At 41.8% G+C, this 14,981-nt stretch overlaps 1 protein-coding gene and 1 long non-coding RNA gene across 5 annotated transcripts in view; one reads left to right on the forward strand and one right to left on the reverse strand.

Moving 5' to 3' along the window:
- The window catches only part of Lyn (LYN proto-oncogene, Src family tyrosine kinase), a 117,771-nt gene that overhangs the window by 35,949 nt on the left and 66,841 nt on the right, over positions 1 to 14,981 (forward strand). For 2 of the 4 annotated variants that reach the window (XM_060385934.1, XM_060385935.1), the window contains exon 1: positions 13,283 to 13,444. The exons of the other annotated variants lie outside the window; for them this stretch is intronic. The gene's annotated coding sequence lies outside the window, so the exon portion shown is untranslated. Of the gene's footprint in view, positions 1 to 13,282; positions 13,445 to 14,981 lie in introns of those variants that run through there. 4 annotated transcript variants of the gene reach the window in all.
- Positions 1,254 to 9,511, reverse strand: LOC132654758 (uncharacterized). Its single transcript, XR_009592473.1, has 4 exons — positions 9,051 to 9,511; positions 8,101 to 8,379; positions 2,359 to 2,506; positions 1,254 to 1,374 (listed from the first exon to the last, which is right to left on the reverse strand). It is a non-coding gene; the product is annotated as an uncharacterized LOC132654758 (long non-coding RNA).

A 14,981-nucleotide genomic window follows, 5' to 3' on the forward strand; every position in this document is an offset into this window, starting at 1 on the left:
TTGTGCCTTTGTTTGTTTCTTTTCATTTTAAACTCTCTAGGGTCTGTTAAAAGTCCCTTCAGGACCTTTCAGTGCCCTACACTGCGTCACTTAGCCAATTGGTAAAAGTGCCTTCTTTGTTAAGTTTTGAGAACCTTGGCCTAGGTTCATTGCTTGGGATCATCTCCATACTTACCACGTGTTCACAGATATACCTCAAGGGAGAAAGCTTTCGATGCCCTTGACTGCTTTCCATGGATTTGTACCCCAGCACAACCCAAAGGCCATGTGAGCAGGAACTGCCCTGTTCCCATGTGAGGGAGAGGCAGGCATCAGATCAGCCACAGGTGTGACTAGTTTCAGGATGAGCTTAGGAGCCATTCTGGGTGCAGGTGAACTCTTGAGTTAGAGTTTTATTTGTAACTTTTATAACCATGTTTTTATAAGGGTAAAACATTGTATCTCATGTAGATATCTTGACAATAAGAAAAAAATAAAAACTAACCCGCCGTGGGAAAGTAAGCATTAAAATTTTTGTTTCAATTTCCTTTTCTCTTAATGTGCTCTGTAATCTTTTTATATAAACATAATGTATATTAAAGCTTTTTGGACAGAATTTAATTAGCTATTTCTTTTAATTATAAAGTTCTTTTAGCATTCTTAAACATGTATCAAAATATATAGTACCCGACAAATAAAAACAATTTTTTTGCTTTGCGTATTAATTATCAATTAGTTTGTTTTTTGTGTGTTAGGGATTGAATCCCGAATCTTGAGCATGTCGAACACCACTGAGCACACTCCAAGCCCAGATAAAATTAATTAAAAACCAACTCCTAGCTCTGTCGAAGGAAAGCTCGCACATGTTTATATTATCAAAACAGGGACCGAGATGATGGCTCCGTGGATAAAAATGCCTACTCAAGAGTGAGGACCTGAGTTCAGATCCCCAGAACCCATGTAAAGCTGAGTGCAGAATCGTTTGTCTGTCATTCCAGCTCTCCTACATCCAGACAGAAGGCAGAGACAGGAGAATGGCCAGAAGCTCGTGGCAGATAACCCGGGGTCCAAAGCAAAAGAAACCAGAGGCGAGAGGCTGTTTCTAAACAGACTAAGGGCTAAGGTCATCCTCTAACTTCACATACACACACACACACACACACACACACACACACACACACGTGAATGTGAACCTACACAGAGAGAGAAAGAGAGAGAGAGAGAGAGAGAGAGAGAGAGAGAGAGATTTTAAAATATCAGAACAATAAGCCAGGTGGTGGTGGTGCATGCATTTTAATTTCAACACTTAGGAGACAGAGGAAGGCAGATCTGTGGGTTCAGAGCCAGGTTGGTCTACAAAGTGAGTCCAGGACAGCCAAGGTTACACAGAGAAACCTGTCTCAAATAAACAAACAAATAAATATAGTCGCTCTACCATCTTACAAATTGCCAATAAAGTCCTTTTCACTGTGTTATATTTTATATCAACAGTCTCAAGGCTACATTATCAAATGTACTTTGCTTTATTGTTTTTGTAAGTCCTATCTAACTGTATACTTTATGTCTTATAAACTATGGCTTTATGAGCATATCAGGAATAATGACTTTATCATTAAATATTCATAGCTCTCCCAGGTCTTATCAGGCATTTTCTCAAGATAAAAGTATAGAAGTTTGAGAATTGTCTCAAGAAGATTTAGAGAAGTTCTACTGTGTCCCTTCCTGTCTTCCACTTTGTCCTCCTCGCCCCTTGCTCTGTCACTCAGGCTGCTCCGAAACTCCTGGCTTATGTGATCCTCCGCATTTTCTTTTAGATCACAGTTACTAAGGTTGAGTAGAATGTGCTACCTTGGTAGTTTTAAAGGCTGTTTTACTTAATGATTTACTTAAGCAATAAGGACTCCTCCATAGACATCACGGAGGGACATGCTGGGCTGAAGAGCTTTTCTTGTAGAAATGCTTTAAGTTAACGGTCTTTTTAAAATTAAGGGTTCATTTCCTTAAAAAAAAGATTTAAAAGGTTTTGGACTGTTACCTCGTCTGTCACAACATTAGAAGCATTAATGGTGTTAAAGGCCAGTGTTAGAATTGAAGAAAACTGAGCAGGAAGTAGCCAGTCCCTGTACAGCCCTGGCAATACTCCTCCCTCCTCCCCAGTTGTCCATGTTAGTGTCTAGCATTCCTGCAGTGGATGTGACAGTTGATGGGGCAGTGCTGATACAGTGTTACTGGACGTCCACAGTTGTCACTTCCCCTGTTGTATAATCTACGGATTTTGACAAACACAGAATGATATAAGCATCATGAAACAGTGCCAGTAAAACATCTCCATTTGTCAATTCGTCACTCCCTCCTCCCAGCTCCTTGATAGCCACTGACCTCTTGTTTCACTCTCTCTGTACTCTGCCCCTTCCAGGCTGTCATGTGGTTGAAGCAGGCATAATGTAGTGACCTCAAGTTGGCTTATTTTACTTTGGGATTGATAAGCAGTAAGGACTTCTCCGTAGGCATCGCCGTTGCTTCCATACTGTTGTCCAATACAAATAAAGACACTATTAGCATCCATGTGCAGGTTCTTCTGCTTTTTAGGGTCAATATCAAGGAGTGTGGTTGTTGGATCCTACACTAAGAAAGACCTTTAAAATTGTTGTCCAGAGTCTCCGGGCTGTTTTATATGCCTCTGTTAATGAATGGAAATTTTTGCTGCTTTTTGTCTTCCCTGGAAATGAGTGGTGTTAGCATTTTAGGAGCTTGCCAGTATCGTATGTTTGTGGTTATCTTGTTATTGTTTTAATTTACAGTCACCCATTACATAATATGGAGTATCTTTCATGTGCCACCATATACTTCACATGCTTTTTTTTTTAATCACACTTTTTATTGGCGCGTGGAGCCCAAGAAGGTTAGAGAGCAACCTGTGGAAATCAGTTCTCTCTTTCCACCATATAGGACCAAAGGACCAAACTCAAGTTTTCAGGCTTAGACACAAGTGCATCTCACTGGCTCCTGGAGAATTGCATGTGTGTGTGTGTGTGTGTGGTGTTTGCTAAAGTCTTTGATACATTTTTTAAAAATGGGTTGCTTGTTTTCTTAGTATTGATGTTTAAGAATTCTTTATATAACTTGAATACCAGTCTTTCATTAAAAAAAAACTTTTGTAAAGATTTTTTTTTCCTGTTGTAGCTTAGCTTTCTTTGTTTCTTTGACCTTTCTTTCTTTTCTTAAAGATAGGATCTTACCAAGTAGTCCTGGAGCTCATTATATAAAAAACAGACTGGCCTGGATCTCCCCAAGATCTACCTGCTTCTGCCTTCCGAGTGTTAGGATTAAAGAATGCCCCACCCTGCCCAGCCAGCTCACTTTCTTAACACTGGTTTCTGAAGAGCAGAAGTTTTTTATTTTAATCAATTCCAACTTTTTTCTCTTGTAGATCATGTTGTTTTTTTTTTTTATTTCTATCTTAAAATTCAGCATCAGCCCGTGATCATCTTTTTTTTCCCCCCTCTATGTTATCTTCTAGGTTTGCATTTTACATTAGATCTGTGATTGGAGCTGGAGTAAGGGTTGGATCTGGGTCGTTATCTTCTTCATCTTCATTATGATGCTCCAGGTGGCTGTCCCGTATTGTTTCTTGACAAGACTGCCCTCTATCTAATTGAACTACCTTTATTCCTCTGCCAGAGACCGGCTGTTCATGTGTATGTGATTCTATTTCATAATTTACACCATGTCATTTTAAATGAGTTTTTAGTTTCTTTTGGTGAAAATAAAATCTGAGTTGCTCATCTTGGGTTGGCTTTGGGAGGGCTTAACTGAGCTCCAAGGGGGAAATGGCACACTGGGTCACTCATACCGTTTTGTCTATCTTTAACTCCTGAGACAACTTTATATTTAAGCCCACAAGAAGGCTGGCAGTTTTCTCACTGAAAGCTTCAAGGTTCATTTCAGCAGGCACCAGGTCTGTTTATCTCTGACACCTCTGTTGGAGTGTCAGACATCTGTTTAAGACGGGTCCTCTAGGTACACTTCTTGATGGTTACATTAAACCTACCTTTCGCTGATGACTAGGAGAGCATATTTGTCCTGCCCAGTCTGTAACATAAATATTAACACTTGAAGGTTTTATCATCAATAAGATGCTGGATTTTCTCTCAGGCAGGTTTCATCAAGGGACGTTAGGCAATGCCAAGAGACATCTGTGACTGTCACAGGTGGTAATTGGGTTGGGAAATGGAGAGCGATAGGCTTCAAATGGGTAAAGGCCAGGCTTGCTACGAAAAGTCCTACAACACACAGGACTGTCCCCTTCTCCCTAGTCATTAGCCTGCTTGAACTGGTAATATTACAGAGGCTGAGAAGCCCTGTTTCAGAGGAGGGAATGTGTTTATACCCCAGACGTGTTCCCCTCATTGTATTGGCCTCTAGATAACTTAGAGCTGTATAGATTTTCTGTCTACACTGAACAATCGTGCAGATGACTACCCATCCAAACTAACACCCAAGCCATCTTTTGGGTGGCTGGAGCTCAGTTTCGCTTTTTCCTGATTTCATCTGCTATGTCCATTTTATGTTATTCTTTGTCTACTCAAGTGAGACACAGTCCACAGTTGTATAAATTTCTAAATAGAGATGCCTGGGTTGTTGGCTATAAAAATCTGAGTCTGGAAACAAAGTTGATGCTCCATGGTGCTTCTTGGTTGTTTTTAGTTGTGTAATTCAGGCGCTGCCTTTAGCTTCCCCCTCAGGGCCTTCAAGTGGCTCATTTCCCTATGTATATATGTTTCCGTGAGCTCATCTCGTTTTCTTATTGTTCCTTTTTTTTTTTAAGAGAAACAATTTTTTTTTTTAAACCTCACCCTTGGTTTCAGCAATGCGCTGTTGTCTTCCTCTGTGAGACGGCAACGGAGAGTTATGCAAGCGGAGCAAACCAAGCAGTAGGGGCGAGGTCCTGTCCATTGACCCAGGGACCATCACTCAGAGAGAGGCTTGTCGGTAGCTGCACTCTGTCATGTAACATCCTCTACCTATGCTCTGACTTGCTTCTCTGCGGGTAAACCAGTTCTTTTTCTGCCCCTCAGCTCACGCCAGGCATGAGGCTTGTTTTTCCCGTGGTCCCTCCTGAATTCCCTGTTGGAGTCTCTAAGTCTTTCAGGGCTCCTCTCCTGCATGTCTAGAGATTTTTCTTTGATGTCTAGTGAAAAATATCTTCAGAGCTGACATTTCATGCTCTTTTAAATTCTCAGCAAGACCTACAGACTACCAGAGCTGCAAAGACTGCAGAAAAGACATAAAATACATAAAGGCTTTATGTGTTTTCATTCAAATTATTTAATTATAGATTTAATATACTGCCATTTGGTATGTTATAAAGACATATATTGCATCCTATTTATAATATGTAAAATACAAATTTCTATTTAGCTTGTACATAGTGTATATTAGATATATTACATATATAACATAGATTCTATATGTATTTATATTGTGTACATATTGCTTATATACACATATTTCATATTTATATAAATATTGAAAAGATAAAACTCAAAACCGAGCATTATATTTTTAGCAAATTTATTCCTAGATCCTTTTTGTGTGTATTTATAAACTTTCTCTCCTCACAAAAATAACATCATGCTACATAATAACTGCTTTTACCTTTTCCGCTTAATCATGCTGCTATTATGATTCTCTGCCAACCAACTATGTATAAAAGTCTAATGGTTACTCAGTACTCTTACACTGAGGTATCAAATTCTGAATTAACTTTCTGAAAGCCAATTACCAGAACACCAAATCGATGGTGTTCTAAAATATTTCAACATATAAAAAGACATTTCTTTTTTAGCTGTTTCTATTTTTAAACTATGCATTTAAGTTATTTAAATTTAGGTGTGTGTGTGTGTGTGTGTGTGATATGATGTGCGCATCAGGGCATGTATACTACAGTGCATGTGTGGATTCTATTTCACCCTTATAACATGAGTTCCAGGGAATCAAAGTCAGACCATCAGACAAACGCTGGTCCATACCGGTGGCTCCACTCTCCTCCTCCTTCACTTATTCTTAATAACCATAACTGTTTGAGCATTTCACAAAGCACACAGTGTATTTTCATCACATTCATCCCCTCTTCTTCCCGGTAACTTCTCTTACATAGTCTCCCCAATTTCCTACCTCTTTAAGTTTGTGCTACCCATATACCCTGAGTGTGGAGACACCCATGGAGTTCGGTTGACCCGGGAGCAGTATCCTTAAATAAAAGACCCTTCTTCCCCCAGAAGTCACTATCTATCAGTAGCTCATCGGTTAAGGCAGTGGCTTATGAGCTCTCCCTTACCCCAGACTGTGACGTTGCCTGGCTTGATCTTCCGCAGGTCTTGAGCAGACAACCATCGTGTCTGTGAACCCATGAGTGTGTGATCCTGTTGTGTCCAGAAGACACTGTTTGCCTCTTGTGCCTTCTGTCCTCTGGCTCTTAGACTCTTTTCATCCCATCTTCCATAAAGATGTGATATAAATGTCCTATTTGTGGCTGAGCACCCCACAGTACATGTTAAAGGTACGGGGATACAGTAGCAGGTATTTTAGCAGTGAAAAATTAAATTTTTGATTAAAATTTGTATTTAGATTTAAACGTATTAGAATAAAACTGGAAGTGAACCAGATGCATACAACATGCTAAAACTTGGGTCTATAAAGAAGAAACACTTAAATGGGCAGTGGTGGCACATTCCTTTAACCCCTGCACTAGGGAGGCAGAGGAAGGCAGATCTCTGAGGCCAGTCTGGTCTACAAAGTGAATTTCAGGACAGCCAGGGTTACACAGAGTAACCCTGTCTTGGGGGGTGAGGGAGGGAACATTAGGAAGCATTCATTTGGCAGCTGTTGGCAAAAGCATTTGGTGTGAAAGGTTAGATCTATCCTGAGATGTGGAAGGAAGTGAGAGTGTGAAGAGGAACATGAGAGAGAAGCAGAAGTCTAGAGCTACATATGCAATGCAATAAAAAGTGCAACCCTAAAGTGAGAGCATTGTAAAGATTACCTTAGAAGTCCAAAAATGTAAGCCTGGATACAGTAAGAAACGCAACTAACAGTTATAGAAGTAAACAGATCTCATGTGAATATTTAAACTATAATTGCAGTTAAAAATTATTAATAAACCCCTAAGGAGGCCCAGTGATCCTTAGCTTCTAAAACTGGAATATTCTGAGCCAGGTGTTGTGGTGTATACTGTAGCCCCACATTTGGGAAGCAATGCTTGGGCTACACAGCGTACCCTGTACTAATACCTCCACCCCAAGATACGTTCCTTCATAGACATCATAGAAATAGTCAAGAGTAGGGCTGGAGGCGTGGCTCAGCAGTTAGGAGCATGGGTCCCTTTGGCAGAGGACCTGGGTTCAGTTCACAGAACCCGTGTTGGATGGCTCCCAATAGGCCTTTAATTCCAGCTACAGGAAGATCTAGTGCCTTTGGCCTCTGAGGGCACCTACACACACACACACACACACACACACACACACACACACACACCACATAGGAACATCCTAATATACATAGTGAATAAAAAAATAGACAAGAACTTTTGAAAATCAGTTAAAATTGATAAGAATTATATTCTCAAGCTATTAAAACAACCACAACTTTCTTGTATCTAGTATGAGGGGGCCTAGATTTTACAGTTGAAAAGTGGCAAGTGTGGAACTAGTATCCTAAAAGAACTGACTTACTGAAGTGTGAGGGCTGGTCTACATTTCTTTAGCCAGTGACAGTTGTCTGGCAAGTAATTTCTGTATGGTATTTGAAATAGCCCCCACCACAAGTCTGTTCTTTTATGCAGTAGCTTCCTCCCCCCAACCACCAATAATTTTCTTAGAAATAATATCCCTAGACTTGCTAATGTCTGGCTAAGAAGGGCCCACATTCTAGAAGACTGCTCCATTGGCCAAGCTGAAGACGGCTTGTTTGCTGCCTCCTGCTATGCCCAGAAATTCATTTTAAGCTGAAGAAATGAGAGTCTGGAGAAGGTTGCCTTCCATTGTACATGAATCTTGAGGCTGGATTTAGAAGTCATACATATCTATAAATAAATAAAGTCATCTTTATTTATCTGCTCACCCCTCTCATGATCAGCTGTCTCTTCCGGCCTCCAGGAAGGATGGGTTCTTCTTCTGGACGTTTGTTCTTGAACCCCTTCTAGCGAATCCAGTAAAGCAGTGTTCCTAGGGATTTGTTAAGGGTTCTGATAGAAGCTGCTGCATCCAGGCGCCATAAAGGTTCTGATAGACAGAAGCTGCTGTATTTAGGTGCCACAGTTTCAGCATCAGCAAGCTTTATGTAAAGCTGACGGTGGTGTCGCTGACTCTGCAGTCCTGTGTCTGTGGCCATGCCTGGGTCCTGTGATGCAAAATAAAGAAGACAATTTCAAACCTGATAGACTCTGGGTAGAAGACCCGACTTAGGTCTAAAAAAACATAAATTTTAAAGAAGGCATTGAACATGTGTAATCTTTTGTCAATTGCATATTCTAGAATGAAAAGGAAGCAAAAATTAAAGAGGAAAGAAATCTGGACATGGTGGAACACAGCTATGACCCCTTGGAGAGTAGAGTCCTGAGGATCACAAGTTGAAGGTCACTGTCTCACAATCCTTCTTCCCCTCACAATCCTCCTTCTTCCCCAATATGCCAGCTCTAGTGATACAGGCCTATAATACCAGAACTGACATGCACGCACGCGCGCATGCGCGCACACACACACACACACACACACACACACACACACACACACACACACACGAAACCCATAACTCTAACCTTAGGGATAAAAGATAGTTTATTCTAGAGCCAAATTTGAGTGATCGTGGTCCAGAAACACAGTTTAGGTTATCCCAAATTCAAAATTTTAATGTGGATACAGCTTCATGAAGTTTTATAGTTTTATAAAACAAAGAAAGTCATAAATTAGGGCAAATTTAAAGCACATCAGTGAGGACTTCAGAAAAGTAGTTACAGCAAGATGTGAAAAGCTTTTCTATAGGTCTGAGATGCTATCTGATGACATTCTTACCTTTGGGTTGGTGGACGTCCAGTAGTCTGCTAATTTAATAGATTCCCGAAAGGTTTTTATCTGTTAGTCAAAGGATGTTAGTTCTGATACAGAGGTGGGCAAATAATGGCTGGTCCAAGGGCTCAAGCTCATTGGAGATAAAGCAAACCTCTGGTCCTGCAGCATTCCCGACTCCTCACGTCACTACAGCTAACCAGTCTCTGCAGACACAGCTTATTTCCTGGAATTCTCATCAACGCCAGCTACTCGGGAGGAAGGCAAGTTCAAAGCCAGCTTTGGTTACAGAGTTCAAGGCCACCCAGAAAGACATGGGTTTCTTTTCTTTTCTTTTCTTTTCTTTTCTTTTCTTTTCTTTTCTTTTCTTTTCTTTTCTTTTCTTTTCTTTTTTTTTCTTATTAGTTACATTTTGTTAACTCTGTATCCCAGCTGTATCCCGCTCCCTCATTTCCTCCCAATCCCACCCTCCCTCCCCCATCTCCCTGCCCCTTTCCAAGTCCACTGATAGGGGAGGACCTCCTCCCCTTTCATCTGACCCTGTTTTATCAGGTATCTTCAGGACTGGCTGCAAAGTCCTCCTCTGTGGCCTGACAGGACTGCTCCTCCCTTGTCGGGTGGGGAGGTCAAAGAGCCAGCCATTGAGTTCCTGTTAGAAATAGTCCTTGTTCCCCTTACTATGGGAAACTAATTGGTTACTGAGCTACCACGGGCTACATCCGAGCAAAGGTTCTAGGTTATATCCGTACATGGTCCTTGGTTGAGTATCAGTCTCAGAAAAGACCCTGTGCCCAGATATATTTGGTCCTTGTGGAGCTCCTATCCTTTCCACATCATACTAACTCCCCTTCTTTCATATGATTCCCTGTTCTCTGCCGAAGGTTTGGTTATGAGTCTTAGTATCTGCTTTGAAACACTGCTAGGTAGAGTCTTTCAGGTGCCTTCTGTGGTAAACTCCTGTCATATGTTCAAGGCACATCCCATTTGTCTTTCTAAATGAGGATTGATCATCTTACCCCGTGTCCACTTTCTTGATTATCTTTTTTAGGTGTATAGATTTCATTATGTTTATCATATCTTATAGGTCTATATAAGCGAGTATATACTGTGTTTGTCTTTCTCCTTCTGGGATACTTCACTCAGAATGATCTTCTTTTAGATCCCATCATTTGCCTGCAAATTTCATGATTTCCTCCTTTTTGATTGCTGAGTAGTATTCCATTGTGTAAAAATACCACAATTTCTGTATCCATTCTTCCGGTGATGGACATCCGGGTTGTTTCCAGGTTCTGGCTATTACAAATAAAGCTGCTATAAACATGGTTGAGCAAATGTCCTTGTTGTGTACTTGAGCAAATTTTGGGTATATACCTAGCAGTGGTATAGCTGGGTCTTGAGGAAGCACTATTCCTAATTGTCTGAGAAAGCGCCAGATAGACTTCCAAAGTGGTTGTACCAGTTTACATTCCCACCAGCAGTGGAGGAGGGTTCCCCTTTCTCCACAACCTCTCCAGCATGTGTTGTCACTTGAGTTTTTCATCTTGGCCATTCTGATGGGTGTAAGGTGAAATCTCAGGGTCGTTTTGATTTGCATTTCCCTGATGGCTAATGAGGTTGAGCATTTCTTTAAGTGTTCCTCTGCCATTCGATATTCCTCTATCAAGAATTCTGTTTAGCTCTGTTCCCCATTTTTTAAGTGGATTACCTGGTTTGTTGCTTTTCAGCTTCTTTAGTTCTTTATATATACTGAATATTAGCCCTCTGTCAGATAAAGGGTTGGTGAAGATTCTTTCCCAATCTGTAAGCAGTTGTTTTATTTTGATGACAGTAGGACATGGGTTTCATGAGCACACAGATAAGCACTAGAGAACCCAGAGCTATTATACACTCAGGCTTTTTCCTTCAGCAAAAGAAATTGACACCTGTTTTCCATCCAGAAGGCTGGGAATGGCTTACCCGGCAATCTTTGCTATTCTGTAAAGCCAGCCCTCGTGGAATCCCCCAGAATCCTGAGCGTTGTTTCCCAGTCCAGAGAATTCCTCCCTAGGCCCAGACTCTGGAGCACTGTTTCTCAGTCAACGGAACTCCTTCTTGTGGAAAAGCTCACAGGTGCTTTCTGCCATAGAGATGTCCCTTGCAAGGGAGTTTGAAAGCTTTGTTGTGATCATTTGTCACATGGAAACTTTTCTTCCCAAAATGTTGTTGTGTTTAAATGTGAAAAAAAAAAAAATAGACAGCTGAACCCAAGTTTTATTCTTACCTCACCAGAATTGTTTCCCTGACAGCCATGACACTTGCAGAAACCTCCACAAACGAGGATTGAAGACGAAGCTAGAGTTATAGTGCTTGCTTAGTGTACGAAAAGTCTTAAATTAAATCCCCGGAACTACCAAAAAGTAGATAAATAAACAAACTGGAAATAAGCTTTGCTGAACCGTATCTCGTTTTGAGGTATAAGTCAAATATATTTGATTTATGATTTTTAGTCATGGGTATGTGACTGGATTTGTGCACATGTATGCAAGTCCCTTTGGATGCCAAAAGGCATGTTGGATGCCTGCTCCAGTTACAAGTGGTTGTGAGCTGCTTGGCATGGATGTTAAGAGCTGAACTTGAGTCCTCTACATGAGGAGCAAGTACTTTAAACTGCTAAACCATTTCTCTATATCTCTGAGGTGGAGGCATTTTACTTGTTTGTTTGTTTTACATATGTGTGCTCTATCTGTATGTCACTTACATCTCAGAAGAGAGCATCAGATACCAGTATAGATGGTTGTGAGCCACCATGTGGTTGCTGAGAATTGAACTCAATCTCTGGAAGAGCAAACAGTGCTCTTAACGGCTGAGCCATCTCTCCAGCCCAGGTGGAAGCATTTTTAAGGTCAGTTTTTTATTTTTTAAAGTTCCATACAAAGAAGCTCATCATTTTAAAAGTATCAAATTTCTGGGGCTGGAGAAATGGCTCAGCAGTTCAGAGAGGTTCCCAGCGTCCATGCTGGGCAGCTTATGATGTGCTATAACTCCAGCTTTAGGGTATCTGATGCCCTCTTCTTGCCTCTGCAGGCACTGCACTCACATGCACATAACCACATGCAGATCCACAGGGTACACATACGATAAAATAAAGTCTCCAGGTCAGTAGGTTTTGGTATTATTTTCCACAATGCACAGCATTGTGCCTAATTCTGGAGCTCATAGCATTTCATGTGTAGCACTGCAGGTTAGCATTTTTTGAATGTATTCTCTCCTCAGCCCTCTGAAAAGCAGTTGTGGGGTGGAGGGAGGCTTTTCAATTTGCCAGCAGAGTCTCTTTGAATGGAACTGGTCTGTTTTCAGATGGCTCCATCTCTTCAGGATAGCAGCCAAGGCCTTCAGGTTTCTCATCACTGCTTGTCAGTCTGGGTCATGGGTCTTGACATCCTCTCTGCACTGTGAAGAAAGAAGTGCCCACTACCTAAAACTGGGCTACCTCACTCCTGTGTGTAGGATATACAGCCGGCATATATGAGACATTCTTAAAGCAAATTCCTTCCTCATGACCCTTTTCCCAACTAACCACTAATGGAAACAGTGTGTGGCATAATCATTTAAGTCCAGTACTTCAGAAGTTAAGGGAAGCCGAGTGTGGTGGCACATTCCTTTAATCCCAGCACTCGGAAGGCAGAGGCAGGCAGATCTCTGTGAGTTCAAATTCAGTCTGGTCTACATAGTGAATTCTAGGAGAGCTGAGGCTACATAGTGAGACCTTGTCTTGAAACAACAACAACAAACAAACAAGAGGTGGGGATTAAGGGGAAAGAATTGAAAATTTGAGAATTTGAGGCCAGCCTGGGCTGAACAGTGAAACCTTGTCTCAGACGAACCAAACAAAATGAAGGAATAGTGGGTGTGGGCTGGCTGTGAATGCAGGCTCTATCCCACTCCATCTACTCTTTCCTCTACTCCTCGTCTTTCTCTCTCAGTTTTATCAGTTCCAGCTGCCTCTCTTCTCACCCTCAGTCGCCTTGCCAAAATCCAACCCTGAACTGACGTTATGGCTCACCCTTCACCCCCAGCTCAGTTCCCACTCTTCCCTTCACCTATGGAACTTAAATGTTAGTGGGGGGGGGTGATTAGGGAGGGCCTGATGTTGCAATTGGAGAAACAGAAATCCAGTCAGCTATCTGGATGGACTCTAGGTCTGAAGGAGGAGCCTCTTCTTTCTCTCTTTACTTCCTGTCTCATGGGAGCTGGAAGGCATTTAAGAGAGGGAGCTTGAGACTGGCCAAGGCCTCCCCTTCCTGTGTCTGTGGAAGGTCCCCGGGAGATACAAAGGTGCTTAGTGTCCATATAACCTCCCCATCAGCTGAGCGATCTCAAGGACCAGTCCCACAGCCCTAACTCACCCATCGAGACCACAGGTAAGGTTACCAGCTTAGCCATTATGCCAGCTGGTTTTGTGAGATATGGATGAAAAGATCAGAGACTGTTTGAACGATTGCTGAGATACGTGAAGAGAATCTGGCCACACCCGTTTATGGCTCTGTCTGTTTCACAGAAGGTTTAGGAATGCTCTTTGTGGTAGGGCTTGTTCTGGTGGGGATCTTTCTTCCTCGGCTCCCTGTTCTACTTGCCTTTTTTTCTCTGAGTTTCATTTCTGAAAGGGAAGTTAAAAGGGAAGCTGTGGAAGGACACTGAGAATAGGGGATGTCACTGCGGTGATCGGATCCTATTAGTGACTCTTGAACCAAACTTGAACCTGCTCTTTGAAGGCTGGAATCTATTCTTGGGCTTCCGCCCACTTTTTCTGTCTTCATTCCTAACTCAGGAAGCTCTCAGAGATGAAGGCTGTCCACGGAGTCAGTGAGGCCATGGTGGGTGTAAAACAAGTGCAGCTTTGAAGCCAGATGACACAAATTCTGAGGACTTGGGTGACCTGGGATGGGTCCCCCTGGGACTGGAGTGACCATCCCCTTTCTTTCCCACACCCTAGAGCCCTGTTTCCTCCATATTGCAAGGTTAAGTAAGAGGAGGTCAGACTTCAGGGATCCCAAGGAGCCTTTGGGTGAGAACTGGTCTCAAACTCATGAGCTTCCTGCCAGTGCTAGGCGTTCAGGTCTTTAACTCTGCAGCTAGCAACATGGTTTATTTCATATTACCTCGTAATGGCATGATATTTAAGTCACAAAGGGTCAGGTTCTAGTGGCTTTGTCTTTAAATTTTAAGATCTAGGATTACACTGATCATTCATACAATCATATTCTGTTACAATATTCATGACTTTAAAATGGAATAAACTAGAATACAATAAAAGGATAAACTAATATACCTAGAAGAATAGAAAAATCTGGAATAATCATACACTCCACCCCCGACAGGATTTCATTCTGTATCCCAGGCTGGTCTCAGACTCATAGCAGTCCCTCTGCCCCAGCAATGCAAAGTGCTAGGATTACGAACATGGACTAATACGCAACGACTGAAACTCAGATTCCTCACAGAGAAACTGGCGTCCAACTTCCTATTTTGGGTCTAAGTTCTGCTAATACGAACAGTGGGGAAGGGGAAATGCTTTACATAGCAGACAAAGGGTGAATACATGTAGTAGAAAACTTGTCACTTTGCCTTGATTTAGTAAATTTCCCCTAGCGATATCTCTTGGAGTCTGTTTATAATCTCAACAAGGTTGCTGTGAACCTCCTGAGGTCCTGTAAGATGGCTGAAGAGGAGATTGCAGAAGCGGAGTCCAGGGAGTCCAAGAGCACAGTCCTCTTATCGTGCAGGCGGCAATCACTAGGCGTTATTACAGACAGAGCCCAAGGAAACAGGACGGAACCAGGAGCTACAGTCTGGTATTCCAGAATGTTGTCTTCAGCTTTAAAAAAAAAAAAAAATCCATTTATTTACTATTCTAAGTTCCTTAAATGAGGACTACCCGTATAAATGAATACTTGTTCT

The sequence above is a fragment of the Meriones unguiculatus genome, chromosome 6, assembly GCF_030254825.1.
Source record: "Meriones unguiculatus strain TT.TT164.6M chromosome 6, Bangor_MerUng_6.1, whole genome shotgun sequence".
Lineage (NCBI taxonomy): Eukaryota > Metazoa > Chordata > Mammalia > Rodentia > Muridae > Meriones > Meriones unguiculatus.